This window comes from Pezoporus flaviventris, unplaced genomic scaffold, assembly GCF_033815535.1.
Source record: "Pezoporus flaviventris isolate CSIRO_AGI_PZ_B2104156 unplaced genomic scaffold, CSIRO_AGI_Pfla_v1 ptg000007l, whole genome shotgun sequence".
In the NCBI taxonomy this organism is placed as follows: domain Eukaryota; kingdom Metazoa; phylum Chordata; class Aves; order Psittaciformes; family Psittacidae; genus Pezoporus; species Pezoporus flaviventris.
In genome coordinates, this window is record NW_026892555.1 from 74087579 (window position 1) to 74106789 (window position 19211).

Below are 19211 nucleotides of genomic sequence, written 5' to 3' on the forward strand. Positions count from 1 at the left end.
AAACAAAAATTATCAGTATTCATTACTACCGGGAAAACTGAGGCCACAACTAGGAAAAAAAAAGCAAAACAACAAAACAAGAATGACATCTGTCTGGGTGCCTGCTGATCACCAAATGATTTTATGTTACAACTCAACAGTTCAAATAAATAAGTACTTTTTTCTCTGTCCATAGTTTTAGCAGAAACTATCAATGGATCTTTACTGCAGTCTCAATAGTCTTTTACAGCCTTTCCTAGCACAGAAGGGAGAGGTGTCCCAAGTCATAGCTTCTCTGACAAATTCTAAATCTTTGAAAGCTGTTTGGCTTCAACATGTTTCAGTCCACTGAAAATAAAACTTTTAGAACTGGTCTAAATACAAATTACACACAACTATGATAATTCCCAGGTAACATACTAATTGCGTAGCTGTTTTCCTATTGACTCCCAAGTTCTGATTTGCTCCACCACACTGCCACAAAATCAAGGACCTTTGCTGAGTAACTTACATCATGTCATTAAACTCGTTAGACACAGACAGAGCCTTACTTTGACTGACATGTAGCTGTGTTTCCAACTACTTTTTCTTCCAGATCCTCAAAACTGCATACTTTCATAGCACTCAAATAGACAGAGATGTGTAGCATGCGTTCATGATGAACCTCCTGCTTTAACTCTCAGGTTAGTTTTTTCAAAAAAAACATTAATGGAATGACTATTCTGAGACTATCATACACAAGTCTTGACTTCTGGCAGAAACTATCTGTAACAGCATGAAGCCCATTCTAAGAGTTTTCTGAAAGGATGTCTCTGGATCTCAAAGAGAAATATTTTCAATGTCTCATTAAAGGAAAAATAATAATAAAAAAACCAATAGCCACTTTCATATGTGTAGGATAGGGATATTTCAAATGTAGGGATAGTAGCTTCTATGAAATGTATTATATACTCTGCTATCTGAATGGCCGGACCAACATTTTAAATCTCGTGCACGTTTTTAGATCAGGGCTTAACATCTTTTGTTTCCTTTGCCTCTCTTCAGGGGTTAAAGCAAGTCCCTAATATATTTAAAGTACAGTTATAGGTACAGTTTCTATACATATGTATTCGTAAACATGCACACACACACAAATGTAACACGTTAATATCACGGACCCATTGTTTGGAGGGCTGCTTAAAACATGGTGAATTTCTATTTAAGTAACACGATACAAAAAAGTGTTTCAAGACTTCTACTTTAGCAGGTTACTAGGATAAATCTTTTACCAATGACAGAAAGCTGCAGTATCCTATCTCTGTCAGTCACTTCAGGATTCAGCAACTAGAACTGAAGACTGAATAGGGTTGTCTGTTGTTTTTGGGGGTGTGTTGGGTTTGTTGTTGTTTTGGGGTTTTTTTTTTGAGGTTTTGTGTTGTTGTTGGGTGGTTTTTTTTTTTTGGGTGTTGTTTTTTTTATGGGTTTTTTTTTGTGTTTTTGGTTGGTTGGTTGTGGGTTTTTTTTGTTGTTTGTTGGGTTGTTTCTTTTTTTGTGAGGGGAGTTTGGTTGTTTTGGTTGTGTTGTTTTTTTTTTCCCCAGAAAAAGGAGAAATAAAAATAAATTACACCTTCTGCTCACAATTATTTTAAGGAAAGAATTCCTAAGCTACTGAACATCATTAGTGATTACATAAACAACTACTACAGTATAATAAAACCAGTGAAGTAATTCCAACTTTGCCTTGAACTTCCAAAAAGCAAGATGCACACATATGGCTGAATTAGTTCACTCAGAAATCAGCAGAGGAATGCCAAAGACAGATTTGACCCATTATCTACCTGCACAGCACAAATGAATAATGCAAATGTGTATGCAAAGGACCGTGAAGCATCTGAGCTTAGCAGTGCATTTACAATATATCACTAACTTTCAGCTTCTTGAAAAATGTATCAAATGCAGGAGGTTCCACCGAAAGCACAGTCTGTTAGGGACTCCACTGGATTTTTATTTCTACACCTGACTCAGAGGACTATAAAAAAGGAGACTAAAGCAACTTGGGGTACTGCTCTGTCACTGCAGGCCTCACATGTCCCTTCATAAATCTTCCTGAAACACCTGAATGTTCATTCCATAGCCAAGACTAACAGGTCTTTACACAGTGCATCTTGGGAAGGGAGAAGAGGAAGGCAATGGGCTTTTCGACATGACTTCAGAAGCCACAAAAATTAAACTGTATGCAATTAGAACGTTACTAAAAGAATCCACAGTAAAAAGCATACTTTACGGCACCACAGTCAACTCAAGAGTACCACATAACAAGCTAAGCAACCTTATTAAAATTAGTGATACTAAAATTAGTTAAAATGACTAGTTGGATCAACTAGGAACAAGCCTGGATCAGTCACACAAAGCAGTTAAACTGCTGAGCGCTCACCAAACGCTGAATTAGTTTTACTAAACTTTTTGTGAAACAACATTAATATAGGACTTTGGGAGGGCACATGCTTACTTATGTAATCTCACAAACGCAATTGCCACAATAACATATTCCTGCAGTGTCTTAAGTCAGGAATAATATGTAAACCAATCTGCTCTAAATCCCCCCCCTCCTATTTTTTTTCTCTTTTGGCAGGAATTACTAGGCCTCGTGGGAGAGGGAATGGGCTGTTCTTACATTTTAGATATTTCACCTGAATTCAGCCAAAAGATCAAACTGGTAAGCAAACTGTTACCTTAACAAGTATACAGAGCTGTGTCAGGAAAGGTTGTTGGGGCTTTTTCACATAACTGACTTTCACATTGAGTTATTTAATCCCTTGAGCAGTCAGTCACATTTTCCTGGGACTTGAGCAGCACCAGACGAAACTCGGGAGGTCACAACCATGCATCGTTTTCACTAATCTTCTCTAATGAATTTCAAATTAGCTGACCCATCTACACACACACACATATACAAAAAATCTACCTGAAAAGCTTAGTAAAGATTTAAAGGTTATGCATAATTATGAGAGATGCAAATCCCATTCTCACCAATTTAAAGCTATAATCTGAAATAAAGATATCACCACACACTGAGTACATTTATTGAGAACATTTTCTAGGGTAAAAGTACAAAGCAACAGGTCTGTGAGCTCAAAAAATACTTTTTTGCACAAGAAAGATTAGCCTGTGAAATCATTTTATCTCAGTGGAATTAGTGATTTTCTGAAATCTTTGCTTTAGGCAAGCTGAAACAAGAAATAACCAGGGAAATACATTGTTGCTAAATAAGGATGTGAAGCATTTTGGGGGGAACAAGACACTTAACTGAAGAGTAACATTTACTTTAACATTTCACTTTCCTGCCTTCAATGGACTTTAAAGTCCCGGTTTCTCTCTTTTTCTTTTCTTGTTTGTTTGTTTTTTGTTTTTTTTTTTTTTTTAAGGGGGTGGCCCAGATTTCTGTTTGTAAGGGAAGATAAAAACCCGACCAAAACCTACCAGCCACAAGTTCGACTCCACTCCACGTGGACTTTAAAATCCAGCAATGGTGCTACCTATATGCTTTTGGATAACATAATTTCAAGCGTTTCGAGGTCCAAAAGCATTTCTAAGCCACTCAGAAGAGACGTTCAAAACCACGTAAAGACCCTTCCACGAAATCTCTTGCTTTTAAGAGCTTTGAGGTCCAAAAACGTTTCTAATCCATTCAGAAATGACGTTTAAAAACACTTATAGACCTTTCCACGAAACACCTCGCTTCGTTTCCAACAAACAAATTTCGAGACAGTCCCAAACAAGCGATCCGTCTTTAACTCTTTTACCTTTGTCGCCCACTTGTAAATTAACCTCCTTGATCACTTCAGCACCGCTCTGGGAAGTCTCCTCAAAGCCCAGCTGAGTTTCCCTCCTCTCCGGAGCAGCAGCTCAAGCAGGACTTGCCATCTGGGGTAGTGTTTGTTTTCCTCTTTTTACACTTACAAGAAGAAACTTGGTGAAAACACGAGCCGGCGGGCGCTGACGGCCATTCCGAAAGCGCGGAAAGACGGCGGCCGCGGCAGCAGCACAACAAAAGCCAGCCCTTTCCCCGCCTCCCCGTCCCTCAAGGCCTCCCCGGGGCTGGCAGGCGGGCAGGGGGCGAGGCCCAGCCGCGGGCAGCTGCCACCGGCCCAGCGGGACAGCGGAGGGGGTGTGTGAGGAGCAGGCCGGGCGGGTAGAGGAGCGCTCCGCCGGGCACAAAGGTCTCCATGGCAACGGCGGGCCGAGCCCCCATCGCCCTTGTTGAGGCTACACCTCGTCGCCGCAGGCCCCGCCCACCCGCCGGCCCCCCACAGCCCCGTGCAGCCCGCGAGCCTCCCCCCTAAAACAAAACCCGCAGCGATCGATCCATCCCGTAGCATCTCCACATCCCCCTCCGGCACCGGGCGACGCACCCGCCTCGCAGCTGAAGCACCAGCAGCGGCGACAGGGCAGCCCGAGCCCCGAGCCGAGGGGGGCTGCCCGCGGCCCTGCCCTAAACCTGCAGCATGGCTGTGCTTCGCTTTGTCCCCAGAGTGCAGTCATTTAGGCTTTCTAATTGAGAGTAGAAGTCGATATGCTACTACAGAATGACACCATAACTTCACTCTGAATTAATTAAAATGCCCACATCCTTCCGCTTATCATGGAATCACGGAATGGCTTGGGTTGAAAGGGGCTTTAAAGGTCATCCAGTTCCAATCCCCTTGCTATGGGCAGTCACATTCCACTAGAGCAGGTTGCTCCAAGCCCTGTCCAACCTGGCCTTGAACACCATCAGGGATGAGGCATCCACAGCTTCTCTGGGCAACCTGTGCCAGTGCCTCAGCACCCTCATAGTGAAAGATTTTTTTCCTAATATCTAATTTAAATCTCCCCTCTGTCAGTTTAAAGCCATCCCCCTTGGCCTGTCACTATGTGCCCTTGCAAAAAGTCCCTCTCCAGATTTCTTGTAGGCCCCCCCTTTAAGTACTGAAAGGCCTCTCCTCAGCCTTCTCTTCCCCATGCTGAACAACCCCAGCTCTTTCAGCCTGTCTTGTCAGTTTCTTCTAATACAAAATGTTTTATTTTGAGCTTTTTTCTTTTAATTATTTTTCTTCTAAACTTACGTTTTTCAGACTGTACAACCAGAAGCTATGAAACTTTTGTCCTAAATATGCAGGCACCTAGAAAATAAAACTTACGCTCCTGTTCTTAGAAACATGCACAGCACTAAACAGGAAGGTTAAAAGCAAAGGGCTAAGCGCCCAGCCTGGTCTCCAGCACAGACAACTCCAAGGCTCCAACACACACTACAAACAACAACTTTATGTACATATGGGATTCCTCCCACTGAACACAGCAAGACTCCTTGTATGCCCTGAAGTCTGAGAGGTCTCAGGTCAAGGATCACGACACCTGAGACAGAAATGAGGCTCAAGCCCTAGCCATGACAAGTTTCTACAACCCAGTGCAAGACCCCTGTAGATGTAATGATGCCTGTAAAAGATTATGATAATTCTTCAGTGTGGTGCAAATGTTTAAGTAATTCAATTATTCTGCTGATGTCAGAAAGATTTAACTTGCTTCCAAGGATTTCTTGCTAAAGGGCCTTCACCACTCTGTGGGTTTCAGTTCACCAACACCTGTATGATATGAACACTGGAGGAAAACAACTGTTTGATTATTTTGTATACAGAGATCCTGTCAAGAAAAATAACCTTCCCTTTTACAAAAATATGAGCTTCACACTCATATGAATAAACTATCAGACTCCAAAATGAGCCCTTTCCTTCCTCATTAAAAATAAAACGTCATAGCTCACAGTGCCTTAATTATTTTCTGCCAGCGTCTAGGTAAAAGGCTGAAGGACTGGACTAGATGACTCTGGTTTAGCATTTTCTTTTAATTCCACATTCAGTCCCAATCTCAAAGAAAAGGCTTCTTTCTACTTAGAAAGAGCCGTCCCTCTTTCTGAACCACAATGACCACATACTAACATCCACTGCCATTAGTCTTTACAATTACTGACTGTGAGCTGTAAAATTTCAGCACACATTTCAGTAGTCTTCTCTCAAAATGTCACAGTGAAGCTGAGGTCAGTCTTGCTTGATCTGATACGATACCATATACACATGGAGGAAAGAAGAGTGGCATTTCAGGGTCCAAAGGGGGAAAAAAAAACACTTCTACCAACCATCACTGGGTTTATTGGCACTCCCTGGTGCAGAGGTTAAGTGCAGGGGTTAGCCCCCAACTCCGCTAAAAAAAGGGAAGAGCAGGAAGAAGCTGAAAGCAGCTAAGAGATTTAGCATTAGAAACTGCTTTTAAACACCAGCTGAGGCCAATGCAATTATGATTATGATGATGATAATGATGATGATAATAATAATGATGACACAATCAGCTACCTCTTCCTTTTGGAGGAAGTACTTTGGAAGGGGAAAACCCAACAGTTAACCATATTTCCAAAATTTCAGGGAGGTAAAATGTTGCTGGGGGCAATAGATGGAAAACTAAGTTGTAAAGCCCTTTATTTTAGCTCATGAATGGCAAACATACTAGCTTCCTTGTAATCCTGCCAAACTGTAAGTGTCATTTAAGGAGAGCAATGCAACAGCTTACTGTTGATCTCCATTGTTGCCTACAATAAAGGAAGACTGTTTCTGATAAATTAAAGGTCACAAATACATGGTAATTTAATAGAAAAAATATCTACTCCACATGAGATAGTATCTCCAATGGGTAATTAGTTACACAGCAGTCTGAGCTCTCACTGAAATACTGTGAACAGCCACCCTGTTTCATTGAAACATAGCTCACAGAACAGTTTGTGTTGAAAGATCATGTAGTACCTGGCCCCCTGCCACAGTCAGGGACACCTTCCACTAGACGAGGTTGCTCAAAACCCCATCCAACCTGGCCTTGAACACTCCAGGGATGGGATTGCCACATCTAAAATTCCATCACTGTCTCAGGAAAGCTCTCTTGAAAAAAAAAATAAATAAAAATAAGGTACTATAAATTCATTACATCCATTTCAGCAGTGCACAACACACACATAATATCGCAGTATATTTAATAGAGAAATTTAACCTAACAATAAAATTCAAGAGCATTTCACTCTCATTGCAAAGATCAATGATCAGTATTAAAATGGATTACCGCATACTCATGAAAGAGTTGATCAATAATTTGACATTTTGTACAGATTGCTACCTTCATTATGGAGTGGTCCCATCTCATAAAATTGACTGATCAAAGTGGAAGCAAACTATTTTCATTCCAAACCCATACACCCTTCCTGTTGTTAGAATATGTACTTTTTCTGAATCACAAAAATTCCTATACACTTCAAATTCACCCCATCCTAAGTGCTCTGTCGATGTTTGACTTAATTGTCTGCTGAAGCTGTGCAAACTTTAAGCATTTGAACAAGGAGAAGTAGAAGGAAATCCTGTAATGCATTTTAGGCTTTCCAATAAAACTCAAGGAAAATGTCTTTAAGTTGATGTACTGAGAAAGGAGGTTAGGTGCAGGATTTGGCTGTTATTTGGCACACAGACAGTTATGTCTGACCCACAATTCAGTGGTTTTATGCTAACACCCACAACATCACTTTCATCTACACAGACACATCCTTTTCACACTGGTGTTTGAAGAATCATTTAAACCATCTCCAGATGTCAGGAGTGTAAAGACCAAGAGGATTCTCTGTAATCTGAATGAAAAACATCAACACTCAAATCTATGTTTTTCAGAAGAGAGAAATCTATAAACTTTTCAAGGCAGCTGTGCTAAGGCCAGAGCTGAGTTAGCTTGTGTTCTTCGTGTCTACTAAACCAACAGGAGGCATGCACAGAATAAATTGCTGTACAGAGCAGAAATCAAATTACTTAATTTTAAATCCACACAAATATTTACTGTATTAATTTGGTAGTTGTTTCTATACTTGGTTGTGGGTTTTTTTCCCTGCTAAACCCTTTCCAGGGCACATATAGCTGTTCTGCTTGATAATCTGTGCACATGCAGAGAGAGATTACTCCAGAATATTTCCCTTGTCTCTACCAACATTTTCTGGTTTGTGACATTAAGGTTACCATGAAACAGTGCTGCAAGTACTGCAAAGCCTCAGACTGTTTTCAGAAGCTCAGTCCTGGGTTACAATTTCTTACTGTGTTTTAATTGAGTTTCTATCTTGATTTGGTAACCCCGTGGGGAAGACCACTTCAGAACAAGTAAGGGTTTTGTGTGATACTGTGCATGCTAGCTCTGCAGATCCCCACAGTTTCTCTTCCATGACATATTCAGCTCAGGCAAATAGTGTAAACAGGGAATTTTGTTCTTACATAATAAGTGAAGAAAGCCTTTCTGTGGGTCTGAATACACAGTAGTAGCACTTATTTCCACCAACTTTTGCTCTTCATATGCTGCAACACTAATGAACAGCAGAATTTTTTTCAGAAAATATTACAAGCCACAGAATTTTTAAGATTTAATTTGTTTCACTGTCTGTGGGAATAACCACTCAGTAACATTGAGAAAATAGAGAACATGCCTAAGCACTTGGAAGATTTGCTAACCAAAAAAAGAGCTACCAAGACATTTCCTACCACCGTGTAACAGCTTTGTAAGTACTCTTGAGAGTTTCTGACACACAGCAGGAATTTTGGAGAATATGAGCAACTTTTAAGTCACACAGTAGAAAAGGAAAACAATTTGAGAAAGGTTGGGCATGACTTCCTGGAAACCTGAAGTAAAACTCACTGATTCCAGTCAGAACAGATTTAGGTCAACTAGAACTACCACTGGAAAGCTAACACTTATGGAAGTACTGTACTTAAATCCCAGTTAATTGGGTTAGTGGTGGTTTCTTTGAATTACAAAAGGATTTTCTGGATATACTGTTCAGGAAGTTTTTGAAAATGAAGGTTTGCAATTTTAGAAGTTCCTTGAAAGTTTCTTGCCCAACTTCTTATAGCTACAACGTTTAACTGTATGTCATATTTTCTATTTTAAAAGTAAGATTATCCTTCATGACAATCAAATATGGAAGTGTGATCTGCTGAGGCAGCATGAAAAGTCAAACATCAAAAATACAGGTGAATTCTGAGAAAAAGGATTTTGCCTTTTGCTAGAATTTACATTTACCCACATAATAGCTCTTCTTCTTTCAGCTGTCTGCCAACCGTGGACCCTGTGCTTGTGATATCTGATAATTCTTTTTCTTTTTTGTGCTGTTTGTTTTAAAAGCAGTATGAAACATCTTACAATTTTTGCTATGAGATGGGTATATTAATGTGTCCGTTTGCAATATGAAAACACTTCTCCTACCTTCGGCCAGCTTCATTTTCTGAACTGGTAATCTGGAGGCAATGTGTTTTATAATCCCTAGACAAGCAGTCCCTTTTATAGGATTCATAAATACCTCTTACACTGATGGAAATGACCAGCAAACCCTTAAAGGAGGGCTATATGTAGTGGAAATGGCAAGCACCTGCCACAATGAAACCTGCAGGTGTCCAGCAATGACAGAGCTACGAGTAGACTGGTAAATGCACTGATGTTAGAATCACTTCAGATTACACATACAATTTTAGCTTTATTCTTGGTAATTTACTTGGCTACTACCTAATTTCTGACTACTCAAGATTTTTAGATTGTACATTTTGAAGTATTAATAAAAGTAAATGGGATTGTAATTTGTCCATTCAGCCTTGGGGACTTGTGTTTACTATTTTCCTTTCCTATTTGAAGTTAGAATTACTCTTTTATAACTCCCGCTTGCCTTTTTCCCTGTCCAAAAGGAACCATTCACGCACATGCTTTCTCATCCTTCTATAAATGCTAACAAAATAGAAACACATCCATCTTGAATAAACTCTGCCAATGTCAGTGGAAACTGTACCTAAACAGGCATCCTGAAGACAATCCCAGAGTCAGGGAGAGAACATGGATGCCTGCAACCTCACCTGGTCTGTGCAGAGCCTTGTTACGGAAAGCTACTCTCAGCACTGTATTAAAGAAAGACAGGTGGGAAGGATAAAAAAGTGCAAAAAGGAAATAGGCTACTAAAACAGTGCAATCTGCATACTGTTTTTTCTGTGGTTGATTTAGTATCATCAGTGCTTTACAGATAAACTTAATTTCAAGAAACCCATACCACCTGCCTCTCAGAGGCAAAGCTCAATGGTCAGTCCTATTCTATACCATTTATCACTCTATACTATTTAAAAGCTTTAATACAAGCATGAGAAGGGGGGACAGAAGCCATGACTAGTGAAATTTTTTACCCTCTTGTTTTCAAATCCTGGCTGTTGAGCTATGCAGTGAAAATAGGAGTAACTGAAGAAATTCCCCCCCCCCCCCCCCAAGGAATATTCTGTTTCTATAATCTGTGTGCATTTATGGCTGTATTGCTATAAGCACAAATAAGACTAACTTGCAGTCCATCATTTGTTAACAGGATTTCATCTTGAATTGCAATAGTTAAACCAGAAGAAAATGGGTGTACTGATAGGCATGACTGCCGGTTAAATTTTCCAGAATAAATCAGTTGCCTGTTCACTGCATCAGAAAAATCCACTAGATGCCCAGCAATGTTGAATACAATGCATTAGGACAAGAAGCAATATTATCAACTGACTTTCACTTCAAAAAGTTGCTAGTAAAGATCTCTCTATCAACCAAAATTTGGTTGTCCATGCTGATTCAAAGGTCAAAGTCTCATTTCACATGCTTCTGACACATAATGCTTACTCAAAATACAAGAGGAATAGAAAAAGAAGCACCACGCTACAGAGATTGAAAGACCTTCCTAACAAGCAGTATTATGCTGAAGAACTGATGAAGAAGGGGAGCAAGTTACCCATGTGAGGTATGATCCTCTGCATTAGCAAAGGAAACCCCGTTGTTAGATCTGTTCTTCCAGAAAACCAGTATTTTGCACAACAGTAAGGAAAGAAAGGATGCAGGTGCTTCTGTCACAAGTGCATTCTTATCACCTCAATAGCTTGCCTGTCACACTGGTAATAAAGAACCACGGAAAACCAAATTAATTAGAGGATATGCTCAGTTGTACAAAACCCTAGAGATCTGGGTAATGTCTACTATTTCCCCTTCAAATATAGGGGGTTTGGTTTTAGTTAAAAATTATTCTTTGAACAAAGGAAACCTCAAAGTTGCTTTATTTAACAGCAAAGTAGGTCCAAGGGAAAAAAAATGGTATATCAGAAAAATATTAAATCAATATGAAACTAATAAGTGAAATGTGAAAATGTGTTATTACAGCTGTGTATTCCATTGCGGGTGTGGTGATCAGTGACAGAAATAATTCATCACCACAACACAAAACAATGTCTGCAACCCAATTTCACTTGCTACATCTTGTATGATATATACAAATGTCAGGTACAGTTCAACACCGGTGATGCTGAAGCTTTGTAATAGTCAAACATTATGATGGGTTTTCTATCAAACTAGAAAGAGTTCAAGACTCAGTACTTTGAACCCACAGAACAAACACATTGCAGGGTTGTGTGTCATACACAGTCTTATGCAGTGTCACTTCTTCAGCTCCAGAGTCACTTTGAACAAGTAGAAGGCTTTTTAAGTCTGACTTTGTGTCACAAGGCAAAGAAGAAATATAGCCTTTTATCTGATAATCCAACTCTGACCAAGAATAAAGACTTGCTGCTCACAACAGGTTATTTTTCTTCTGTTTCTGAATATAAAAATACTCCACTGGTCTGGTAACATGAGGATGGTATCTGCTCCCCAAAATATCTTGAAAATTAAATTATACCTTTTGTCAAAGAGCATGGTGTGATACAGAGTATGAGAGCAAATGTGATATTGTGTATGTAAAAATTTGAGTTTTCAAGCAAACCAGAATAGAAACAGGTCAGGAGCTAGTAATCAAAATAAAAACATAACAGAAATCCATGGAGGGAGTGGCAAATATTGACAAACACGCTTTTCATCAGAAAAGACTTTTTTCATCAATTTTTGAATTAAGAAAATCAATCCCAAGTGAAGATACACTGACAGCAGCACCAGGAAGCAGCAGAAGTCCAGTTCAATGGAGGGAAACTGTGTAATCATTTTGACCTTTTGTCAGACACTTTACCAGCTCTACAGAAACAGGATATTAAGCAAATAGCCATAAAACAGGTTGCATTATTTAGCAAATGTGGGACTTCTAAATCATCCCAGGCTATGACCTACTGTGCCAGTGAATCCGGCTGCACTGGAAAACAGAGCCTCCCAGGATGCAGCCGTGGTTTGATGGGAGGTCAAGAGTAAGGAGGAACTCTTTCAAGCAAGCCAAAGTCTGTGGTCAGTTCAATTAGCAAGTAGATGTAACTAAAATTTTAGAGGGAAAACAGAAGTGGTTTACAAGTTAAAGATAAAGGAAGGGGGATTTGAGGGAAGATGTCATTAGCACAGATATAATGTTAAGAACTTTTCCTTAATCGTGCAAAATTTCTTCGACAGTTTGGCATATAGTTAATCACTTTTTTGAACTGAATGCACCCCAACACAGTGGACCTCATTTTTCAACCTGTCAGCCAGACTTTGTTATTAACAAACTTTACAATACTTCACTTTTTTTTCAGGCTGGTGACTTGGCCTGGGATGGGATGAAGACAATGTGTATTTCCAGCAAGATTAATGAGTAATTAAGAGTTGAGATTAACCTTTTATATATATTTAATGGATTTCTGTATTGGCTGTGGAAATTCTCAGAATAATTTGATGAAAGACTGCCACAAATGCAAACAAGTTAACCTGATCAGAAGAACCTGTGGAGGCTGAGGGAGAAAAGAACAGCAGGGAGGGAATCTGATGTTCAGAAAGGTATTTGAGCCATCAATACCAACAGAAAAGGGAGAGAGGCACTCAATAATGTGTGCACCCACCACTCCTTTTGGAGTGATCAGCACATTACCCTTCACTTGCTACAGCAATTGCATCAGGAACAAAATAAATCTCCTTCAGAGAATTCTTTGGGAAAATCATGACTGCTTGGCTACTGGGATCTTAGATTACACTTTTAATCATGAAAAGTTACAGGGTTTTTTTTGTTTTGGTTTGGTTTGGTTTGTTGGTTGGTGGTTTGGATTTTTTTCCCTCCAAAAAGCACATCATACACCTGTTTCCTAAGTTTTATTAAGGATATAATGATTTTGTAAATCTGGAAGATACAGAAGTATGCTCACATACTACCATAGCAAATATTCGAGGCCTCAAAGTTTATCTGTAGAACTTTTATATACATATATATATTTATTACAAAACCCAACAAACACTGTTACGCACACCTGCAAAAAAGCAGTAACAGGTCAATTAAGTGGCTTCAACTTCCACTAACATTCTCCAGTCGATCATGCATGCACTCTAATAACTAATACCAGTGCCACATTTAGCTAACATCCTTTCCACACTGTGTCTTCACTCTGCAGCTCATCTTTTTCCTCCTCCTTCCTCAATCTCTCCCTTTACCTTTCCTTCTCTTTCACTTCTCTCACCTCCCTCTCTTTAGGCAAAGTCCAGTTTCTTTAAGAAACAACACAAAATCCTAGCAACCCTCTGAAAGCACACCATTCTCTCTGCTGGCATGTTATTTCTCTGCCTATCCCTCTAACAAACCCAACAATATTCTGGGGAGAAAAAACACCTACTGTATGCACACCTGCAGACTAGGTAGCTAGTTGCTCACAGTGTAGTAAGCAGTAACAGCAGTAGTGTGTCTTTTTTTATATCCAACTTGCTTTCAGTTTCCTGTTTACACTTCAAAATATGGCACAAGGCAATTAGCACCTTAAAATCCCTCATGCTTTCCAAACACCCAACCACCTCAGTTCAGCCTGGAAACAGACCTACCACTTCCTGCGCACCACCAAGAGCCTGCAATGCCAGTGCCAGACCTTCATTGCCCCCCGGGGACCCCCTTCTTGACTCCTGCCCATGGGCCCACGTGCTCCATTCCAGCTCTGCATGGGGCCCTCAGTGCTGGCCTGAGAGATGATCGGGGAGCAGCTGGCCTGGGGCTGCACTGGGAGGGGGAAGAGAGTGCCCACAGCATGGGCAGTGTCCTCACCAAGCAGGCTGCAGTCTTACAGAAGAACCTCCATTGTTTTTGAAAGGTGACAATATATATCACTGCCTACAACATCCTTCACCTCACCTTTACCTGCCCAGTCAGCCATGAGTAACTTGACCTAACGGATAATTATTTTTCAGTGCACAGAGTGTTTCACCATAGCATTTTCTTCTCCCCCTTCACAAATATCAGGAGATTTTGGTCGTTGCTTATTCCCATGCAAAGATGCAAGTTTATTGTCTCCTTTCTTTTTTTGGCAACACATTTTGCAAGAGTTTCTGCCTGTGCCCTGACCCATGCTGAGCTGTCTGTCAGCCTTTACACCTTGCCTGTGAGTGTTAAATTCAAAATCTGTTCCCAGGCTTTTCAAGTAACTGCACTCATGTGGCATGTTTATAGCTACCAGTAAGCTAAGCTGATATACTGTGTAGAAAACATTACTGGAAACTACCTAATGGTAACTGAAGAGACTGTTTGGACCAAGGACTCGCTTCAATATTTGAGACCATGTTGTCTTTATAAACTGGAAGACACAAAGTTAAATTATGCTGTCCCACACAAGAGCTCAAACTGACCTACATTAAAAATATCTGCCAGAAGTTTGCAAGGAAGGGTACCAATGCACTTCCCAGGTTATCTTCCTAGAGTAAGAAGCTAAATCTTCCAAGTGAGTACCTTTTCTGGCTCTACATATTTATTAAAAGAATGGCTAAAATCTTCCTTAACTCATGCCTCCTGCGACATCTTCTTTACTGTGAGGGTGGTGAGTCGCTGAAACAGGTTGCCCAGAGAAGCTGTGGCTGCTCCATCCCTGGCAGTGTTCAAGGCCAGGCTGGATGGGACTTCGAGCAACCTGGTCTAGTGAAAGGTGTCCCTGCCCATGGCAGGGGGGTTAGAAGGTCCTTTCCAACCCAAGCCATTCTGTGATTCTATAGTTCTATGATCTTTATATAATTAACAACAGCCATATTTCAGGGCAGACTGTCTCCTTTCCTTGGTCTCCAGAGGAAAGAGGTTGGGTGCATTCACAAAATGCACCCAAGGGGTCTAACTACTGTAAGTGAAGCTGACTTCTACACTTTGCTAAGGGCAGACAGAACTGCTCTCAGCTGGGATGGACACTACAACTGACTGTGTGACAGAGAAAGGGGCTTGCTGCATGAAGAAAATCTGTTACATCTGCCTAAAAGAATCTTGAAACACATGCTGCATTCATTTGTGGGAATAACTTTTTAACTTTCATGATGAAGAAAGGAGATGCCTACAGCACATTTCTAAACAAAAAAAAAAAAAACAACCCTAAACTGGCACATGCTGGTTTCCTTCAATTCACAAACTGGGTTGCATTCCCCATCACCTAGGGAGAGCAACTCTGCTCTCACTCTCATACAGGCATACGGCATACATGCCAGATAAAGATGTTTTCTAATAGACCCACATGGCATAGACAGCATGCAACTCGGCTTTTATTTATTTTAGCAACAAAAAGTAATGCGAACAAACTTCTAAACTCAGAACACATGATAATGGAAAGAAGTTAAGACTTGCACGTTTCAAAAGATCTGAACCAGGTACATGTTTATGCAATACCAGCATGCACACACAGCTGCCATACGCATCCCAGGAGTAAATATGTGAGCAGAAATTGTTGCAGCCATTTAAATTACCTTTTCTACACTTGAAAAGAAATCTTTATGCAAAGAATTTAGAGACTATTACACTGCTTATACCAGTATGCAGTACAGCTTTCTAGCAGGTAATATATGACAACCACCTCAAAATGACACATTCTTAGAGACTGTGTTAATACAGCAAGAAGTACCAAGAGAATTATCAAGAAGTTGTGAGGTTTTCATGAAGATTTTTCTCATACCAAGTAAAACTAGCAGACTTCTCAAGCATCCAGATCTTGAAGCAGATGTAAATAAGCAATAATCATCACTGATAATCATGTCCATGTTTCTGCTCTTTCTTATTACTAAAGACAATGAGAAAATGAGGAATGGTTCAGTTAAAAGTCTTTTGCCAGCTGTTTAGCAGTAAGTAGTGGAATAAAATCAGTCTGGAGATTAATTCACACTACTTCATAAGCCTACAACCAATTACTTAGCCTGTGGGAACGTAACTGAAAGCAGTGAACAAGGAGAGCATAGAGCCCAGCAAGGTTATTTCCCCAGCTCCCACAGCCTGTGGGGTATTCACTGTTAGCATTACTGCAGGAAATCACAAGCCAGTGCTCATGGAGGTGTGCTTGTTGCCTTGCTCACGGGTAGGCTTTCACTGAACAGGATGAGGAATTGGAAACACTGTCCTGGATGTCAGCTATATTCCTTAAACCAATTCACAAGCAACATCCTTGAGATCCATCATGAGCTTGGAAACATTTTGGGAACCTGACCTGAACCAATGATTATGGAACATCATGGAGAACAACATGACTGAATAAATCCATCATTCAGAAGGGGAAGGCCTTTTCTGGGATTTCTGTTTCCTGATGACAGCTGGTACTGTTAATGAAGAACAGTAGGTAGGCAGCATTTAGTACTGGAGAGAAGACCTACTGCAGAAAGCTTTTCCTTGTTTGTTTGGGGTTTTTTTCCGACTCTCTGTAACCTGACTTTCTGAAGCTATTCTTCCTATTCTGCCTTTTTCAGTTTCTTTCCCGGGTCTCTCACAGCTTTTGCTGTTTCTATTAGCATCTCTCTAATTATCTTCCTGCATGCTGAAGTAAGGGCAACTATGCTTTTCTTTCTCTTAAATCTAAAACCGCTTAAAGTTCACACAGAACACTGGAGAGCTACTACACAGTATTTCTTCTTTTTAATTAAGATAACTACTTCGCAAACCTATTAAATTCTAATAAACCTAAAAATGCCAGGTAATTTTTCAAATTGGGATTTCGCATAAAACAAAGAAACCCCAAACATACTACTGAGAGCTGAGGTAATGAAAAAGCGCTATGGAATAGAAGAGCCAAAGAATTCTTGTTTGTAGTCCATACATTTTGTCATCTGCTGCTGTATCACTGGAGATAGAAGCCTTGAATACCTCTTAATACCTTCTATAACAAAGATGTTTTGATTTAGGTAAGTCAAATATCCAAGAGAAAAAAAAAAATAACAGAAAATACTGTGTGCCATGTCATATTTTTCTCAATGTTAAGGTATTTTTAGTTTGATAAACTTCTTATGATTAAACTCATAAAGTAGATGCTGGCCATACTGGGCAAATATGTGTCAGTAAGGAGCTCTGATAAAAGCTGGCAGTACTACGTGGCCTTCTAATATGCATGCAATTGGAGATTTAGAGAAAATGTAGGAGATACTATTTATCAGACTGTAAATGAAAATACACTAATTCTTTTCTGGCAAAACACATGTAAGAAATTGGAATAAAATAAGTCCAGACCATCCCTACACATTACAAAATAATGCTTTTTTGTTGCAGACTGAAAAAGGCAAGAATTGCATTTCTGAGCTAAAGAAAATACTGGAATAGAAAAATTAAAAATTGCATTGAAAGTAACAATGCGCATCAGCTTGGAGCAAGAGCATAATTAAAAAGAATATGTGAAATATTCACAAGAAATTTTAAAGTACAAGACAAACTAATGACAATTTTTTCAATACTAACAGGTGTGTAACTAAATATGTGAAAAATACAGATGCATTATGTATTGTAGTTTATGCAAGATTGTTGCAATATGAGAGAAGATAGGACAAAAGCACTGTGCAGAATATAAGGTGAATTCACTTTTTGCTGTTATCCAAAATATTTCTTTAGTCCCCAAACACAAAACACCCACAGTGCCAATGCCTACTATAGGTACCAAGAGGTTAACACACAGTTTCATCATTTCAGTGCTCCTGGTGTTAATACTAGTGCCAGTCACATGTATCGGTACAGGTCAAGAGTTATGTATCATGGCTAGAAAGAGTTACACATCTTCCTACAGTTATATTAGAACAATTAAGACTTTCACTCTTAAAATGACAAGGAATTTGGAATTAAAGTATAGAATGTCAGTTAAGAAAATAAAGGCAATAATACCATTAAAGTAGCAGACTGTTTCCAATTTCTGTTACGCACTATCAAAATAATTTCAGCATAGTGCATTTATTATTTTTGAAATGGCTGAGATGAAAAGAATAGTAGCAAGAGAGTATGACACATGCCATGAGAGGCTGTGCCTGTTTAGAGACAAACATTTCATTTCTAAAAGAAAGTTACATGGCTTTAGCACTGTAACAGCCTTATGTAGATTATGTTTCAGCACTCAAGCAAAATGGCACTGCCAAGCACTGTGTTTTTAACTTATTTTATGGAAGGCTTTTAAAACCAACAAACCATAAAATCTGTGTTTGTTAAAGGAACAAAGCTTTCCTAGAGTACTAAACCCCCAGTCATAGGGATTTGAGACTTAGTCTCAGAGAGGAGGAGGGCAAAGACTTAAAAACCACTTGTGTATCTATCTCTTGCATAGAAAACTTCGTTACTTGATGTCCAATCAATAAAATAAAATAAAATAAATAATAAGCAAATAAAGTTTACCTGCGTGAGGAAAACAGTATTCAAACCAACACAAAAGAGAAATGTACTCTGAAGGCAGTATTTCCTGAAAAATATGAAGCTTTCCCTTCTTCCCTCTTTTCTCTCTCATGGTCTGACCTCACCAACTGTGAGCACTCTCACTCTCAGAAAACAAACACTAAAATACAGTTTCTCTATATTCACAGGATCAATGCTGCTAGAAGAGATGAGTGCTTGGAAAACCTACAGTAATGTGCAGTGTCCAAAAATTGCCCTGCACAAAATAAATAAAACTATTTGTACCACAACCTTGTCCTCTTTTTTTTTTTATTTCAGAGGCTGTTTGGACATCTGCTGTCCAACCTATACATACAAATCTGTTTGGCAGGGAAGGCAAGCTCCAGGTACCAAGGCTTGGCACATGGCCATTCACCATGTTACAAGTTTTGCCCAGTATTTTCTGTTCAAGTTATGAATGAAAGTAAAGACTGGGGTCCTAGGAAAGGACTAAGGAAACTGCAATACTCTAAGGAGTTCTTCTAAATTCCCCCAATTCCCATGCAGTAAAAAGCATTTTCATAGAATGAGTGAAGTGGTGGTAATTCCTATGCTGAACTGGGGCCTCTGGACTGCATCAGTTCAT

The 19211-nt window shown here is 39.6% G+C and overlaps 1 protein-coding gene across 4 annotated transcripts in view; it reads right to left on the reverse strand.

Moving 5' to 3' along the window:
• CTNND2 (catenin delta 2) overlaps positions 1-19211 on the reverse strand; it is a 645610-nt gene that overhangs the window by 418704 nt on the left and 207695 nt on the right. The window contains exon 1 of one of the 4 annotated variants that reach the window (XM_061449217.1): positions 3762-4129. The exons of the other annotated variants lie outside the window; for them this stretch is intronic. The gene's annotated coding sequence lies outside the window, so the exon portion shown is untranslated. Of the gene's footprint in view, positions 1-3761; positions 4130-19211 lie in introns of those variants that run through there. 4 annotated transcript variants of the gene reach the window in all.